This window comes from Budorcas taxicolor, chromosome 18 (assembly GCF_023091745.1).
Source record: "Budorcas taxicolor isolate Tak-1 chromosome 18, Takin1.1, whole genome shotgun sequence".
Taxonomy (NCBI): domain Eukaryota; kingdom Metazoa; phylum Chordata; class Mammalia; order Artiodactyla; family Bovidae; genus Budorcas; species Budorcas taxicolor.
This window is the reverse complement of record NC_068927.1, coordinates 64,116,360-64,132,230: the sequence shown is the minus strand read 5'-3', so window position 1 is coordinate 64,132,230 and position 15,871 is coordinate 64,116,360. Positions and strand designations below refer to the sequence as shown.

The 15,871-nt window shown below is 45.6% G+C and overlaps 1 pseudogene; it reads right to left on the bottom strand.

Annotated features, from left to right (window-relative positions):
- Positions 1–266: 266 nt before the first annotated feature.
- LOC128064073 (vomeronasal type-1 receptor 4-like) lies at positions 267–15,579 on the bottom strand (annotated as a pseudogene).
- Positions 15,580–15,871: the final 292 nt, after the last annotated feature.

The following is a 15,871-nucleotide window of genomic DNA, read 5'->3' as shown; positions in this document are numbered from 1 at the left end:
TTTGGCCATGTGATGTGAAGACCTGACTCATTAGAAAAGACCCCGATGCTGGGAAAGAATGAGGGCAGGAGGAGAAGGGGACGACAGGATGGCGTCACCGACTCAATGGACATCAGTTTGAGCAAACTCCGGGAGATAGTGAAGGACAAGGGAAGCTGGCATGCTGCAGCCCATGGGGTCTTAAAGAGCCAGTCACCACTTAGCGACTGAACAACAGCAACAAACCTTTCAACAGTGATTTCAGCAACTCACGAGCAGAACTGAGATTAAGAGTCCCTAAGGGTCAAGAGGAAGGCGCCAAAAGTGGGGAAACAAAGCCAGAATAAGAGCAGCCTGCATCAACCACAGACAAGACTCCAGAAGGACAGTGGTGTAAAAATTGAACATGGAATTCAGTATGTAAAAGTCGACGAAGGTGACCACTAGCATCAGGGTGGCGTGGGCGGCTCTGGTCTCCGGGGGGCATCTGTGGTGCCCAGTGGGGGTGTGGATATACTGCACCCTCTGGCGGTGTCTGAGCAGGAGAAGCACCGTGGAGCCACTGGACCAGACCATGAGGGTAAGAAACGGCATCAGAGACGGACCACAGGAGGACAATGGCTGCACTGGGACTTGATGAACAGAACCACTTCCTTTGTGGGCATCACTTCCTGTGTCCTGTGGACCAGCGACTGTCACAGGAACAGAGATACTCATTAAGAGACTGAGCACCCAGCAGGTGCAGCAGGAAGGGCCAGTGACCCTGGGGGCCCTTCCTCTGAGCACCACCCACTCCGCTCTCCTGGGGGAGAGCGTGAAGGACTGATAGGTGCTCAGGACGCAGGTGGAGCACAGGGCGGTGCTGTGAGCCGCCCTCTGTACGTAATACACAAACTCAACCCGAGACCCGACGGGCTTCCATGACACAAGAGCTGCAATGGCAGTGTGAGGAACGCCAGGGGAGAGAACCGGGAGGTTGGCCAGGGCCAAGTGTGTGAGAATCGCATCTATGCCTCCTTTTCCGGTCAAGCAAGACTAGAGGGATGCTGTGGGAGAAGAGGAAGACATTACCCAGAGCCTCAACCACCACATGGAACAGAAAGATGGTTTTCACAGCCGCCTCCCCTAGTGTTCTCAGGGCATCTCTGTGAAAACATGGAGGGGACGTCAGAGTGGCCTGGAGCGGAAAGGGGCTGAGCTGGTGCTGACATGAGCAGTCTTCACCTAGAACCAACACTGGACAGGAATTCTTGACCTTTTCCTCTCCTGAGAAGGGAGACACTGTCATACTCCACAGGAGGAGCTCAACCTGGAGAATATATACATGGCGCCACTTACACTTTTCACTGTTTTGTATTTATTTCTATTTACCTGTATATCCTGATCCTTCACCTTCAGGTAAGGCCCATGCACTTAGGAACCAGGTCTATCCTGTTCAGTAACACGGGTGACCAATAATAGGTGTTAGACAACATGTACTGAGTATATGAATGTGTTACAGGACCCAGAGGCAAGGATGTACTCCACACCCCTTAGAGTTCACGGTCTTCCTACCTGTGACAAGGACTTACTAACTTAGGGTGATGAAAGAGAAAACGGAAAAATATTGTTGAGCTAATAAGACGGCCTAATTTTAACAGTGTGCAAGTGAGTCATAGCAAGCTCCTATTTCACCAGACTTACTGGGCACTAAATCACTTTTAAAAATGAGTCTTCAGGACTTCAAGGACTTCAGCTTTCTAGGTCCTCACTCAAGGAGCTCATTCAAGTCATCACTCCATCCTAACAAGACTGAACAGGAAGAAAATTCTTGCATCATGAAGAGGAGAGAAAACGGGCACCACTGCCTCCATGACTGGAGAGTCAGACAGTGACTAGCGGGGCTCAAGGTTCTGGAGCAGAGACTCGTGATGGAGACACCTTGCGAACAAGGCCTGCCAGGAGGAGAAATGCCGCAACATAACCGACGGGGGAAAAACTCCCTTTGTGCTTTCAGTGGGGAATGGAGGAGGAAACCATTTTCGAACACACCAGAGTGTGGGGTTCTTCTTATAGGGTCTGCCTTCAGGGGAGACTTAACTGGAGCCTAAGCAGCCGGGGTCTTCTCAGAGCCTGACTGAACTGGGAAGGGAAATCCCGAGCATCCAGCCACTCTAGCAATGCTGTCCCATCCAAGGGGGAGAAAAACATGGAGAAACAGGTTCACAGTGTCCTGTAACACATTCAGGCTCACGGGCTGACTGAGACCTCACTGTAGGAGGTGGACGGTACCCTCTCCCCACACCTCTCCACCACATCACTAAAGGTTTAACAGTTCCTTTAACCCAGTACACTATGTCCAGATATCAAGAAAACATTCCTAGGCATACTACAAGGCAAAGAACAGTTTGAAGACACAAAGCAAGCATCAGATGCAGACACAGCAGGAAGGTTGGGATGGTCAGACCTGGAAGGTGAATCTACTATGATCACTGTGCAGAGGGCTCTAGTGGATAAAGCAGACATGCGGGAACAGCTGGGCAATGAGAGCAGGAGGTGAATTCTAAGGAAGAACTAGGAAGAAATGCCGGAGACCAAAGCACTGTCTTAGAAATGAAGGATGCCTTTGATGGGCTTGTTAGTAGGTTGGAGGAAATGTTAGTAGATGTGGAAAGAGTGTCTGAGCTTGAGGATCTATCAATATAAATCTGGAAACTGCAAGGCCAGGACAGAGACTTAACACAAAATGGAGTGTCCAAGGGCTGTGGGAGAAGTGCCAAGAGTGGACACATGCACCATGGGACTGTCAGGAGGCGAGAGAGAGAGAGAAATATTCAAAGCAATGACGACTGAGAATTTCCCCCCAAAACAAAGTCAACACCAAACCACCGATCCAGGAAGCCCAGAGCACCCCAAAGAGGATAAATGCCTTCTCCCCAAACCATATATGCAGGCATGTCATATTCAAAATAATATATGTTCAAATACGCGGTATTCTTGCCTGGAGAATCCCATGGACAGAGGAGCTGGTGGGCTCACAAAGAGTGGGTCACAGAGTCAGACACGACTGAGCGACTGAGCAGCAACGCAGCCGGTCAAGCTCTGGTGACTGAAGAAAGCGGAGACACCGCTGTGCTGCCTGTGTAGAGACTCAAACTCATCCCTCTGCTCTGGGGCACATATGTCCCTAAGTGCACACGCACTGCCGGGCACCAGGCTGACCTCACGCGACACTTGCTGAATGAACAAGTGCCTCCATGCTGTGGACCCTGCTCCGTCAAATCTGCCTTCTGGAGAAATTTGAGATGTGAAGAAGACATTCCATAAACTGGACCCACCTCCAGGCCACTAGGTTCTCCTGTGGCCTCCACTGACTGCTCAGCTGTGGAGTGAGACCCCTGTGGGGGCTTTTATGGGAGATGGTCCCTCCTCCCTCCTTACATCCCACCTCTCCTCCTGAATCCCATCAGAATTTTTTTCTGGAATAAGTGAGATTTTAGTGAGGACATAGGGCATTTACCACAAGGAAAGGTGAACAATTTATCCTGGCAGCAGTTTTATTTTTGGTAATGTTGAAGTAATTGTCCAGGTCTATGATGGCGCTTCTCCTACTCAGGGTGACATGTCAGCAAAGCAAAACTTAGGTAAATCTCATCCTTGTGTTTCCTGGACCGGAAATGCAGTGTGTCCAGGCGGCCAACCCCTGGGCACTGCACGCATTTCCTGGTCTCTCCTCATACCAAGCAAGCTCCACCATGCGGTCCCAGACCATCAAATGCTTTCCATCCTGCAGGCTGCTTCTTTATCCTATAAAAGTCTCCTTTTCCTTCAGCTGTATTTTGCAGTGTTTTGAATGGGGGGTGGGTGGCGCTATTTCATGACATGTTAAAGTTTATCACCTAAAATGCCTCCTTTCATCACTTTAAACAACATAAAGTATTATTTTAATACATGTACCCCAGTGTTCATAGCAGCACCATTTGTAATAACAAAGCAACCTAAATGTCAATCGACAGATGAGTGGATGAAAGCGAGGTGGTGCACATATAATGGAATATTAGTTCAGTTCAGTCGGTCAGTCCTGTCCGACTCTTTGCGACCCCATGAAGCAGCACACCAGGCCTCCCTGTCCATCACCAACTCTCGGAGTTCACTCAGACTCGTGTCTATCGAGTCAGTGATGCCATCCAGCCATCTCATCCTCGGTCATCCCCTTCTCCTCCTGCCCCCAATCCCTTGCAGCATCAGAGTCTTTTCCAATGAGTCAAATCTTTGCATGAGGTGGCCAAAGTACTGGAGCATCAGCTTTAGCATCATTCCTTCCAAAGAAATCCCAGGGCTGATCTCCTTCAGAATGGACTGGTTGGATCTCCTTGCAGTCCAAGGGACTCTCAAGAGTCTTCTCCAACACCACACTTCAAAAACATCAATTCTTCGGCACTCAGCCTTCTTCACAGTCCAACTCTCACATCCATACATGACCACAGGAAAAACCATAGCCTTGACTAGACAGACCTTAGTTGGCAAAGTAATGTCTCTGCCTTTGAATATACTATCTAGGTTGGTCATAACTTTTCTTCTAAGGCGTAAGCGTCTTTTAATTTCCTGGCTGCAGTCACCATCTGTGGTGATTTTTGAGCCCAAACAAATTAATTCTGACACTGTTTCCACTGTTTCCCCATCTATTTTCCATGAAGTGATGGGACCGGATGCCATGATCTTCGTTTTCTGAATGTTGAGCTTTAGGCCAACTTTTTTCACTCTCCACTTTTACTTTCATCAAGAGGCTTTTTAGTTCCTCTTCACTTTCTGCCATAAGGGTGGTGTCCTCTGCATATCTAAGGTTATTGATATTTCTCCCTGCAATCTTGATTCCAGCTTGTGTTTCTTCCAGTCCAGCGTTTCTCATGATGTACCCTGCATAGAAGTTAAATAAGCAGGGTGACAATACACAGCCTTGACATACTCCTTTTCCTATTTGGAACCAGTCTGTTCCATGTCCAGTTCTAACTGCTGCTTCCTGACCTGCATACAGATTTCTCAAGAGGCAGGTTAGGTGGTCTGGTATGCCCATCTCTCAGAATTTTCCACAGTTGATTGTGATCCACACAGTCAAAGGCTTTGGCATAGTCAATAAAGCAGAAATAGATGTTTTTCTGGAACTCTCTTGCTTTTTCTATGATCCAGCGGATGTTGGCAATTTGATCTCTGGTTCCTCTGCCTTTTCTAAAACGAGCTTGAACATCAGCAAGTTCACGGTTCATGTGTTGCTGAAGCCTGGCTTGGAGAATTTTGAGCATGACTTTACTAGCATATGAGATGAGGGCAATTGTGCGATAGTTTGAGCATTCTTTGGCATTGCCTTTCTTTGGAATTGGAATAAAAACTGACCTTTTCCAGTCCTGTGGCCACTGCTGAGTTTTCCAAATTTGCTGGCATATTGAGTGCAGCACTTTCACAGCATCATCTTTCAGGATTTGAAACAGCTCAACTGGAATTCCATCACCACCACTACCTTTGTTGGTAGCGATGCTTTCCAAGGCCCACTTGACTTCACATTCCAGGATGTCTGGCTCTAGATGAGTGATCACACCATCATGATTATCTGGGTCGTGAAGATCTTTTTTGTACAGTTCTTCTGTGTATTCTTGCCACCTCTTCTTAATATCTTCTGCTTCTGTTAGGTCCAGACCATTTCTGTCCTTTATCGAGCCCATCTTTGCATGAAATGTTCCCTTGGTATCTCTAATTTTCTTGAAGAGATCTCTAGTGTTTCCCATTCTGTTGTTTTCCTCTATTTCTTTGCATTGATTGCTGAGGAAGGCTTTCTTATCTCTTCTTGCTGTTCTTTGGAACTCTGCATTCAGATGCTTATATCTTTCCTTTTCTCCTTTGCTTTTCGCTTCTCTTCTTTTCACAGCTATTTGTAAGGCCTCCCCAGACAGCCATTTTGCTTTTTTGCATTTCTTTTCCATGGGGATGGTCTTGATCCCTGTCTCCTGTACAATGTTACGAACCTCATTCCATAGTTCATCAGGCACTCTATCTATCAGATCTAGGCCTTTAAATCTGTTTCTCACTTCCACTGTATAATCATAAGGGATTTGATTTAGGTCATACCTGAATGGTCTAGCGGTTTTCCTTACTTTGAATTTGAGTCTGAATTTGGTAATAAGGAGTTCATGATCTGAGCCACAGTCAGCTCCTGGTCTTGTTTTTGTTGACTGTAGAGAGCTTCTCCATCGTTGGCTGGAAAGAATATAATCAATCTGATTTCGGTGTTGACCATCTGGTGATGTCCATGTGTAGAGTCTTCTCTTGTGTTGTTGGAAGAGGGTGTTTGCTATGACCAGTGCATTTTCTTGGCAAAACTATTAGTCTTTGCCCTGCTTCATTCTGCATTTCAAGGCCAAATTTGCCTGTTATTCCAGGTGTTTCTTGACTTCCTACTTTTGCATTCCAGCTCCTATAATGAAAAGGACATCTTTTTTGGGCATTAGTTCTAAAAGGTCTTGTAGGTCTTCATAAAACCATTCAACTTCAGCTTCTTCAGCGTTACTGGTTGGGGCATAGACTTGGATAACTGTGATATTGAATGGTTTGCCTTGGAGATGAACAGAGATCATTCTGTCGTTTTTGAGATTGCATCCAAGTACTACATTTCGGAATCTTTTGTTGACCATGATGGCTACTCCATTTCTTCTGAGGGATTCCTGCCTGCAGTAGTAGATGTAATGGTCATCTGAGTTAAATTCACCCATTCCAGTCCATTTTAGTTCGCTGATTCCTAGAATGTCGACGTTCACCCTTGCCATCTCGTGTTTGACCACTTCCAATTTGCCTTGATTCATGGACCTGACATTCCAGGTTCCTATGCAATATTGCTCTTTACAGCATTGGACCTTGCTTCTATCACCAGTCACATGCACAACTGGGTATTGTTTTTGCTTTGGCTTCATCCCTTCATTCTTTCTGAAGTTATTTCTCCACTGATCTCCAGTAGCATATTGGGCACCTACTGACCGGGGGAGTTCCTCTTTCAGTATCCTATCATTTTGCCTTTTGCTACTATTCATGGGGTTCTCAAGGCAAGAATACTGAAGTGGTTTGCCATTCCCTTCTCCAGTGGACCACATTCTGTCAGACCTCTTTACCATGACCTGTCCATCTTGGGTTGCCCCACGGGCATGGCTTGGTTTCATTGAGTTAGACAAGGCTGTGGTCCTAGTGTGATTAGACTGACTAGTTTTCTGTGAGTATGGTTTCAGTGTGTCTGCTCTCTGATGCCCTCTTGCAACACCTACCATCTTACTTGGGTTTCTCTTACCTTGGGCGTGGGATATCTCTTCACGGCTGCTCCAGCAAAGCACAGCCTGAGCAGCCACCGCTCCTTGGGTTGCTCCTCCCGGCCGCTGGCCCTGGCCTCGGGCGCCGCCCCTGGCCTCCAGCGTGGGGTGGCTCCTCCTGGCTGCCGCCCTTGGCCTCGGACGTGGGGTAACTCCTCTCGGCCGTGCTTAGTGCGCCGAGTCGCGGCCACCCACGCTTAGTGCTGCTGATACTCAGCCATAAGAAAGGAAAACATTGGGTCATTTGTAGAGATGTGGACAGACCTAGAGTCTGTCATACAGAGTGAAGTGAGTCAGAAAGAGAAAAACAAACAGTGTACATGAATACTGGTTGATTATTAAATAAGTTACTGGAATTCAGGCACGCCTTACAATGATCCCGCACTACAATGACAACAGAAAGTATGTGTGATACAGAACGTGGGACTCAGCAGCCCGAAATAGTTACATTCTGACTCGGTGAAGGTGGTGGGGCTTCCAGCTCCACCTCCCACTCTGTCTCAAAGCCCCTTGTGCAGCCGGCCCTGGGACAGCCACACACTGCCCACTGGATCCCAAATGCTCCTGCTGTCTTTGGTTTCTGCTGAGTAGGTGTCAGGATTTAAAATCTAATCTTAGGGATAATTTTTTCACACTGTGCTTCACCAGATAACTTGTTTTATTTTATTCTGGATATATAGATTTCAAAGAAACTACTTGATCCCTAAAAATACAATTGGAACCCACGTTTTCGAGCACACAAAACTACAGCCAACAGTAACAAAACCTCACTCACATACACCTCGGGAACACCTTGTCTGATTTCGACTGTCATTTACACGGAGATGGATCTAGTTTTGTTGATATCCGCCTCACATGTCCTTTGTCTGAATAATTTAAAATGATAATTGTCCTCTAAGCTGGAACTTTGATGCTGCTGTTGAGAAATACACTGTGACATATTCAGGGGGAAACTGCTGCATGCAGTCACTATGTTCAGAGGGGAATGAACTTAGCGGGAGACTCATGATGCAATGGGTTTCCCTGGTGGCTCAGCGGTAAAGAACTCGCCTGCCGATGTAGGAGACGCGGATCTGATCTCTGGGTGAGGAGCATCTCCTGGAGGAGGAAATGGCGACCCACTCCAGTATTCTTGCCTGTGGAATCCCATGGACAGAGGAGCCTGGCGGGCTACAGCCATGGGGTGGCAAGAGTAAGACAGGACTGAGCGACTGACGACAACACGATACGAGCATGGCAGGACCTCCTCTGTGCTGTCTCGAGAAATGGTCCAGTTGACCGCCTCACAGCTCCTTGCCCCAGTGCACACCTAAACCTGGCCAGGCGTCACTGACTCTGAGCATATCAAAGAAAACAATGAGGAACCAACCACAACTGTTAAAAACTGTGCCCTGGTTGGACCTACACGTGGACTCCCTCTCCCTGGATGGCACACGGAGCCCCACCTGCAGGGACGGGCTCAGGAGATGGGAGACCTGCCCAGGCGGACCGCAGCTCTCCCACGTGGACACGCTGGGTGAGCCCTCCGACCCACCCCAAGGCCCCAGCCAATGTCCCACTGAAATAGAGTCCACACACTCTTGCTTTTAGCTATGTTTCCATCCACACTTCACAGCCCCTGTGGGATCAGGCTTCAGCTGAAACCACCTCCTTGATTGAAAAAAAATACTTAGGGATACACTGTACTAAGGAGTGAAGGCTCTCTACAAATGAAAACTATGAGACTTGATAAAGTCTTGATGAAAACTAAACTTCCTTGATGAAGGAAATTGAAGAAGACATAGCATCTTAGGATCCATAGCATGGATTGGAAAACTGACATTATTAAATTGTCCATACTACACAAGTCAGCTATTGATTCAATGCAATCCTTAACAAAATTTCAATGGCATCTTTCACAGAAATAGAAAAAAAAAATTCCCCCAATTTTGTATAGAACCACAAGATACCTCAAATGGCCCAAGCAATCATGAGAAAGACACACAGCTGGAGGCACCACACTTACTGTGTTAATTACTACAAAAGCTAAGTTATTAACTGAGTGTGGTGTGGTGCTGGCACAAAAACAGACACAGACCAAAGTAAAACCAGAGACCCCAGAGGCAAATCCACACGCCTCCTGTCAAGTAACGTTTAACAAGGGAGTGACAGATGCTTGTTGAGGAAAGGCCAATCGCTTCCACATACTGGTAGTGGAAAACTAAATAAAGAAATGGAGAAAAATGAAATTGTAACCCTGTTGTACACAACTCACAAAAACTAACTCAAAATGAATTAAAGATGTAAGTGTACGACCCGATGCTATAAAATCCTGAGAAAGCATAGGGAAGAAGGTCCCTTTGACATCAGTCATGACAATGATTTTTTAGATATTACACCAAAAACAAAAGCACCAGAAGCAAAAAGAAAAAAAAAATCAGGTGGGACTACATCAGTGTTAAAAACTTCTGCACATCAAGGGAAACAGCAAAATGAAAAGAATCTATGAAGTGGGAGAATATAACCTAATAAAAGAAATGGGCAAAGGAAATAGATAAAACACTATTCCAAAGATGTATCTACATGGCCAACAGGCGCATGAAAAGATGCTCAGCATCACTGATCAGGAAAAAATACAAAATCACAATGAGATATTACTTCACACCTGTTAGAACAGCTCTCATAAAGAACACAAATGTTGGTGACGATGTGAAAAAATGAAACCCCTGTACATTACTGGTATAAACCAATGTATATTATTAGTTTATTGGTACAAACTCTTGTATATTATTGGGGCTATAAATTGGTAGAGCCACTGTGAGAAATATGGTGGTTCCTCCATAAGTAAAATTACTGTATGATTCTACTTCAGGCTGGATATATATCCAAAGGAAATGGAAACAGAAGCTTGAAGAGGTATCCATACTCATAAGTTTATTGCAGCACTACCCACAATAGCCAAGATATGGAAACAACCTAAGTGTGCATCAACAGAGGCATGAAGCTGTGAGATATATGTATATATATGAAAGTGTGAAAGTGGTAGTTAATCAGTTGTGTGATCCCATGGACTGTAGCTCACCGGGCTCCTCTGTCCATGGAGTTCTCCAAGCAAGAATACAATACATACATATATATATATATAATCCAGCCATTAGAAAGATGGGAATCATGCTATTTGTGACATCAGTTCAGTTTGGTTCACTCAGTCGTGTCCGACTCTTTGCGACCCCATGAATTGCAGCACGCCAGGCCTCCCTGTCCATCACCAACTCCCGGAGTTCACTCAGACTCACGTCCATCGAGTCCGTGATGCCATCCAGCCATCTCATCCTGGGTCATCCGCTTCTCCTGCCCCCAATCTCTCCCAGCATCAGAGTCTTTTCCAATGAGTCAACTCTGTGCATGAGGTGGCCAAAGTACTGGAGCATCAGCTTTAGCATCATCCTTCCAAAGAAATCCCAGGGTTGATCTCCTTGCAGTCCAAGGGACTCTCAAAAGTCTTCTCCAACACCACAGTTCAAATGCATCAATTCTTTGGCACTCAGCCTTCTTCACAGTCCAACTCTCACACCCATACATGACCACAGGAAAAACCATAGCCTTGACTAGACGGACCTTAGTCGGCAAAGTAATGTCTCTGCTTTTGAATATAGTGTCTAGGTTGGTCATAACTTTTCTTCCAAGGAGTAAGTGTCTTTTAATTTCATGGCTGCAATCACCATCTGCAGTGATTTTGGAGCCCAGAAAAATAAAGTCTGACACTGTTTCTACTGTTTCCCCATCTATTTTCCATGAAGTGATGGGACCAGATGCCATGATCTTCGTTTTCTGAATGTTGAACTTTAGGCCAACTTTTTCACTCTCCTCTTTCACTTTCATCAAGAGGCTTTTTAGTTCCTCTTCACTTTCTGCCATAAGGGTGGTGTCCTCTGCATATCTGAGGTTATTGATATTTCTCCTGGCAATCTTGATTCCAGCTTGTGCTTCTTCCAGCCCAGCGTTTCTCATGATGTACTCTGCATAGAAGTTAAATAAGCAGGTTGACAATATACAGCCTTGACGTACTCCTTTTCCTATTTGGAACCAGTCTGTTGTTCCATGTCCAGTTCTAACTGTTGCTTCCTGAACTGCATATAGGTGTCTCAAGAGGCAGGTCAGGTGGTCTGGTATTCCCATCTCTTTCAGAATTTTCCACAGTTTATTGTGATCCACACAGTCAAAGGCTGTGACATAGTCAATAAAGCAGAAATAGATGTTTTTCTGGAACTCTCTTGCTTTTTCCATGATCCAGCAGATGTTGGCAATTTGATCTCTGGTTCCTCTGCCTTTTCTAAAACCAGCTTGAACATCAGGGAGTTCACGGTTCATGTATTGCTGAAGTCTGGCTTGGAGAATTTTGAGCATTACTTTACTAGCATGTGAGATGAGTGCAACTGTGCGGTAGTTTGAGCATTCTTTGGCATTGCCTTTCTTTGGGATTGGAATAAAAACTGACCTTTTCCAGTCCTGTGGCCACTGCTGAGTTTTCCAAATTTGCTGGCATATTGAGTGCAGCACTTTCACAGCATCATCTTTCAGGATTTGAAACAGCTCAACTGGAATTCCATCACCTCCACTAGCTTTGTTCATAGTGATGCTTTCTAAGGCCCACTTGACTTCACATTCCAGGATGTCTGGCTCTAGATTAATAATCACATCATCATGATTATCTGTGACAACATAGATAGACCTTAAAGGCATTAAGCTAAGTGAAGTCAGTCAAAGATAAGTACAGTATATTATTAGTTATATGTGAAATCTTAAACACCAAACTCATAAAAAGAGAGTAGACAGTGGCTACCAGAGGCTGGGGTTGGGGGTGGGGTGGGAAGTTGGTGATGTGTATTTAAGGGTATAAACTCGAGTGAGTAGATAAATAAGTCCTGCAGAGATTTCACACAGAGTAGTGATTATAGTCAACAATACTGTATTATAAGTTTCAAAGTTGCTAAGAGACTAAATCTTAACTGTTACCACGATAAAAAAAGAAATGATAATTATTTGATGGGCTAAAGCCCTGAACTAATTCTATGGTGGTAGTCACTGCAATATACAAGTATATAAAACCAACACACTGTACACCATCAATGTACAGAACATTTTATGACAATTATAATTCAACTGAAAATGAAAAAATAAAAGATCACTGTGGGTTTTATGTAAACAACTGTTTTTCAGTGAATTATTACTGAACAATGTAAACATGGCTGTTATTGAAACTGACTATATCAACAGATTCTCAACAGTCATTTAAATCATTTCAAGAGCAGAAACGAGGAGCTCTAGGGTGTCTAGAAATCAACAGCCAGGGGCAAAGGGCAGGAAAACATGAAGCCCAAAATGTAAGAGGCCTGCACCAACCATATGTGACATCCCACTAAAGCGATGATGCAAGTAGCAAGAACAGAATTACGTAATTAGCAGGTGACAGAAGCGACCATCAGCATCAGAATGGTGTGGGCAGCATATTCAAGTACGTGCATGCAGCAGCGAAGACCCAGCACAGCCAAAGAAAACCCAAATGAGACCACATCAACCTCAAAACCGCTAAAAGGACACAGCCAACAGAGTGAAATAAACTTACAAAGCAGGAGAAAATGCTTGCAAATCACATATCTGATAAGGTGCTAATACATATATTAATATATCTAAAATATATAAAGAACTCCTGCAACTTAACTAAAGACAAACAACCTGATTAACAAATGACCATTGATTTTAAATAGACATGTCTCTAAAAAGGATACACAAATGGGCAACCAGAAAATGAGAAGGTGCTTAAGATGATGAATTTTTAGCTAAATGCAAAACAAAACCAAAATAAGACATTATCTTCCACAAATTAGCATAGTTACTCTTGTAAAACCCCAGAAAATAACAACTGCTTTGGAGGAGGAGACATTCAAACACTTGTGCACTGTTGTTAACTTTATAAAATGCAGCAATCACTATGGGAAGCACGTGGCAGATCCTCAAAAAATTGAAACTAGAGACACCACAGGACCGATCATCCAAATACTAGGGACATGTCCAAAATAACAGAAAGCAAAGACCTGAAGAGACATTTGCAAACTCACGTCCATAGTGGCACTTTTCCAACAGTGAAGAGGTGAAAACAATGCAAATGTTGGCCTTCTGACCAATGGATAAACAAAATACGTGTAAAAGCCCAATGGAACATGATGCGGCCTTTAAAAGGAAGGAACAACATGGACAGAACTCGAAGACAATATTCCAGTGAAATAAACCTGCCACACACACACAAGTGCTTTAGAATTCCACACACGTGGTATGTAAGTCGTCAAATATGTATAACATTAACGTAAAATGGTGGATACTAGTGGCTAGGGAGAGAGAAAATAACGACCTGTTTTTTTATGTGAGTTCTGAGGGACCAGTTTTATATGGAAAAGTTAAGAGGGAGACTTTTAGCAAACTATATACTGGCTACTGGAATAACATATACAGGATATTGGAACTATATAGAGGAGTATACTGGATACTACTGACCAGTACAGCAAACACTGGGATTATGTTCAACTACAAACATTTGTGTTTGAAATGTAACTTTCCAACATAACATAAACTAGTCTGTATAATATAAAACATTCTTCAAGGGGATTCATTTTCTGAAAAACGTTTCAGAAAGAAAGAAGCCACAGCAATGCTAAGTTTCCCAAGGAAGATTAAGGTTCTGCGGGTATCAGTATAAACTTATATGCATTGTCTCTAGTTACTGAAGTAAGTAATTTCTAATTACTGATAAAGAGAAGATTGTTTCTTAAAATTTTAAAATACAAGTAATAAGAGCAAAAAAAAAAAAAAGAAAAAACAGAAGATCTCAAACTTTATACGTCACAAAACTAAAAAGAACAAACTAAGCCCAAAGTTAGCAGGAGGAAGGAAATCACAAAGACTAGTGCAGAAGTGAGCACAATGGAAACCAGAGAAAGAAGAGAAAAGGTCAACAAAACCAAGAGTTGGTTTTCTGAAAAGAACACAGTCATTTCGTTACTCACCCCTGGCAGTAATGTGAGGACGCTCTCGCTCAGGAAACTCATTCTGTTTTGCAGCTCTGCTGTCCTCACAGCCTTTTTCTAAGTCCAGCTGAATTTACTTTGCTTAAAAAAAAGCAAGAAATGTGTGTTGGCTTCATCACAGCAACTCCTGTTCCCCCTCCTCCTAGAACCGCCTCGCCCAGCACTTCACTTGCCTCCTGCTCCTCAGACTCCAGGCAGCTGGTTTCACCTGGTCATCCACACCTGCTGGCCATCCTCAGTCGCCACCACCAAGCCTCGCTCTTAATCTCATAACAACACGCACACTGTTGTTTCTCTTCCTCCTCTGTCCCCTGTCCCCTGAGAGCCGTGGGAGGATGGGCACTGCTCTCTTCCCCTCATAGATGCTCTGCCCTCGGTGTCTGCACCCAGGGGGCCTCCCCTCTGGCTCTTCCCCAGCATCTCCCACAGCAGATGAAGGAGATGCAGACATCCCTCTGTCTGAACTCTCCTCTGAATTATTACTCCCTGCAGACTCCCTGGAACTCCAGAGTGCTAGGTCTTACTGTAGCCGCAGTGAATCTCATTTTAAAACCTTCTTTCTCAGCAAAAGTCCTGACTTGAAGCTCGCTTACACTAAATCCTCTGAGGACCGCACTGAAAACCCTCTCTCTGCTCCCTAAGCCGCCCCCTCCTCCAGCCGGAGCCCCGGTGTGGACACGCAGGGTGAGGCAGGCTCAGCACGTGTCCTGCCCAAGGTCGGTGCCCAGACACAGCTCCACGGTCCTCTCGCCGAGACTTCCTCTGTCCTGTCTGCTTCCTGCCCTGAGACTGAGCACGAGGCAGCGCACACCTGCCGGGACCTGGCTCCAGAGCTCTGGGCAGGGACCTGTCGGCCAGGGTGGGCCAGGGGCTGGTGAGTCTACAGTTACAGGGGCAGGGCCCCCAGACCCGCTGTCCCCACAGACGCCACCACCCCCGCAGCGGCTGGGTCGGCCCCGCTGTCTGCACGGAGAGCGTGGCGCGTGTCCCGTGAGGAGCCGGTTTTATCCCCAGCGCTGCTCATCCCCCTCTCGGGTGATTAAGCAATTAAAGATCCTAACGCAACAGCCAGACCACAGGTGAAAACACTTCTGTGTCCTCTGTGGGAAATCAACGCTGAGGAAGCATACTCGGGCATTAAGGGGACAAGCGGAGGTGCACCAGTCACGTCCTTCCTGCGCTTTCTCCTGGCCGTGCTCCTGGGGCGGCGTCATCTCGTCACAGCTCTGAGCTCCATCCCGGTCAGGAGTCTGGCTCCAGTGACTTCACGCCCCATGGTTCCTGCTCTGTACGGCCGGAGCTCTTTTTCTAATCTGGAAAGCAGCCCATTTTGAAGCCCTCTTTCCCACCTCAAAATGCTGTGGATCCCTAATGCCCCCAGGCCTCCACGGGAGGACGGTGCCTTTTATGGGGACGGTTACTCGAGCGCTTCCTAGGGACGCAGTTACGCCTGTTTTCACATTGTCTGTGGGCAGCGTCTACCTGCAAAGGTGGCCTTAATAGGTG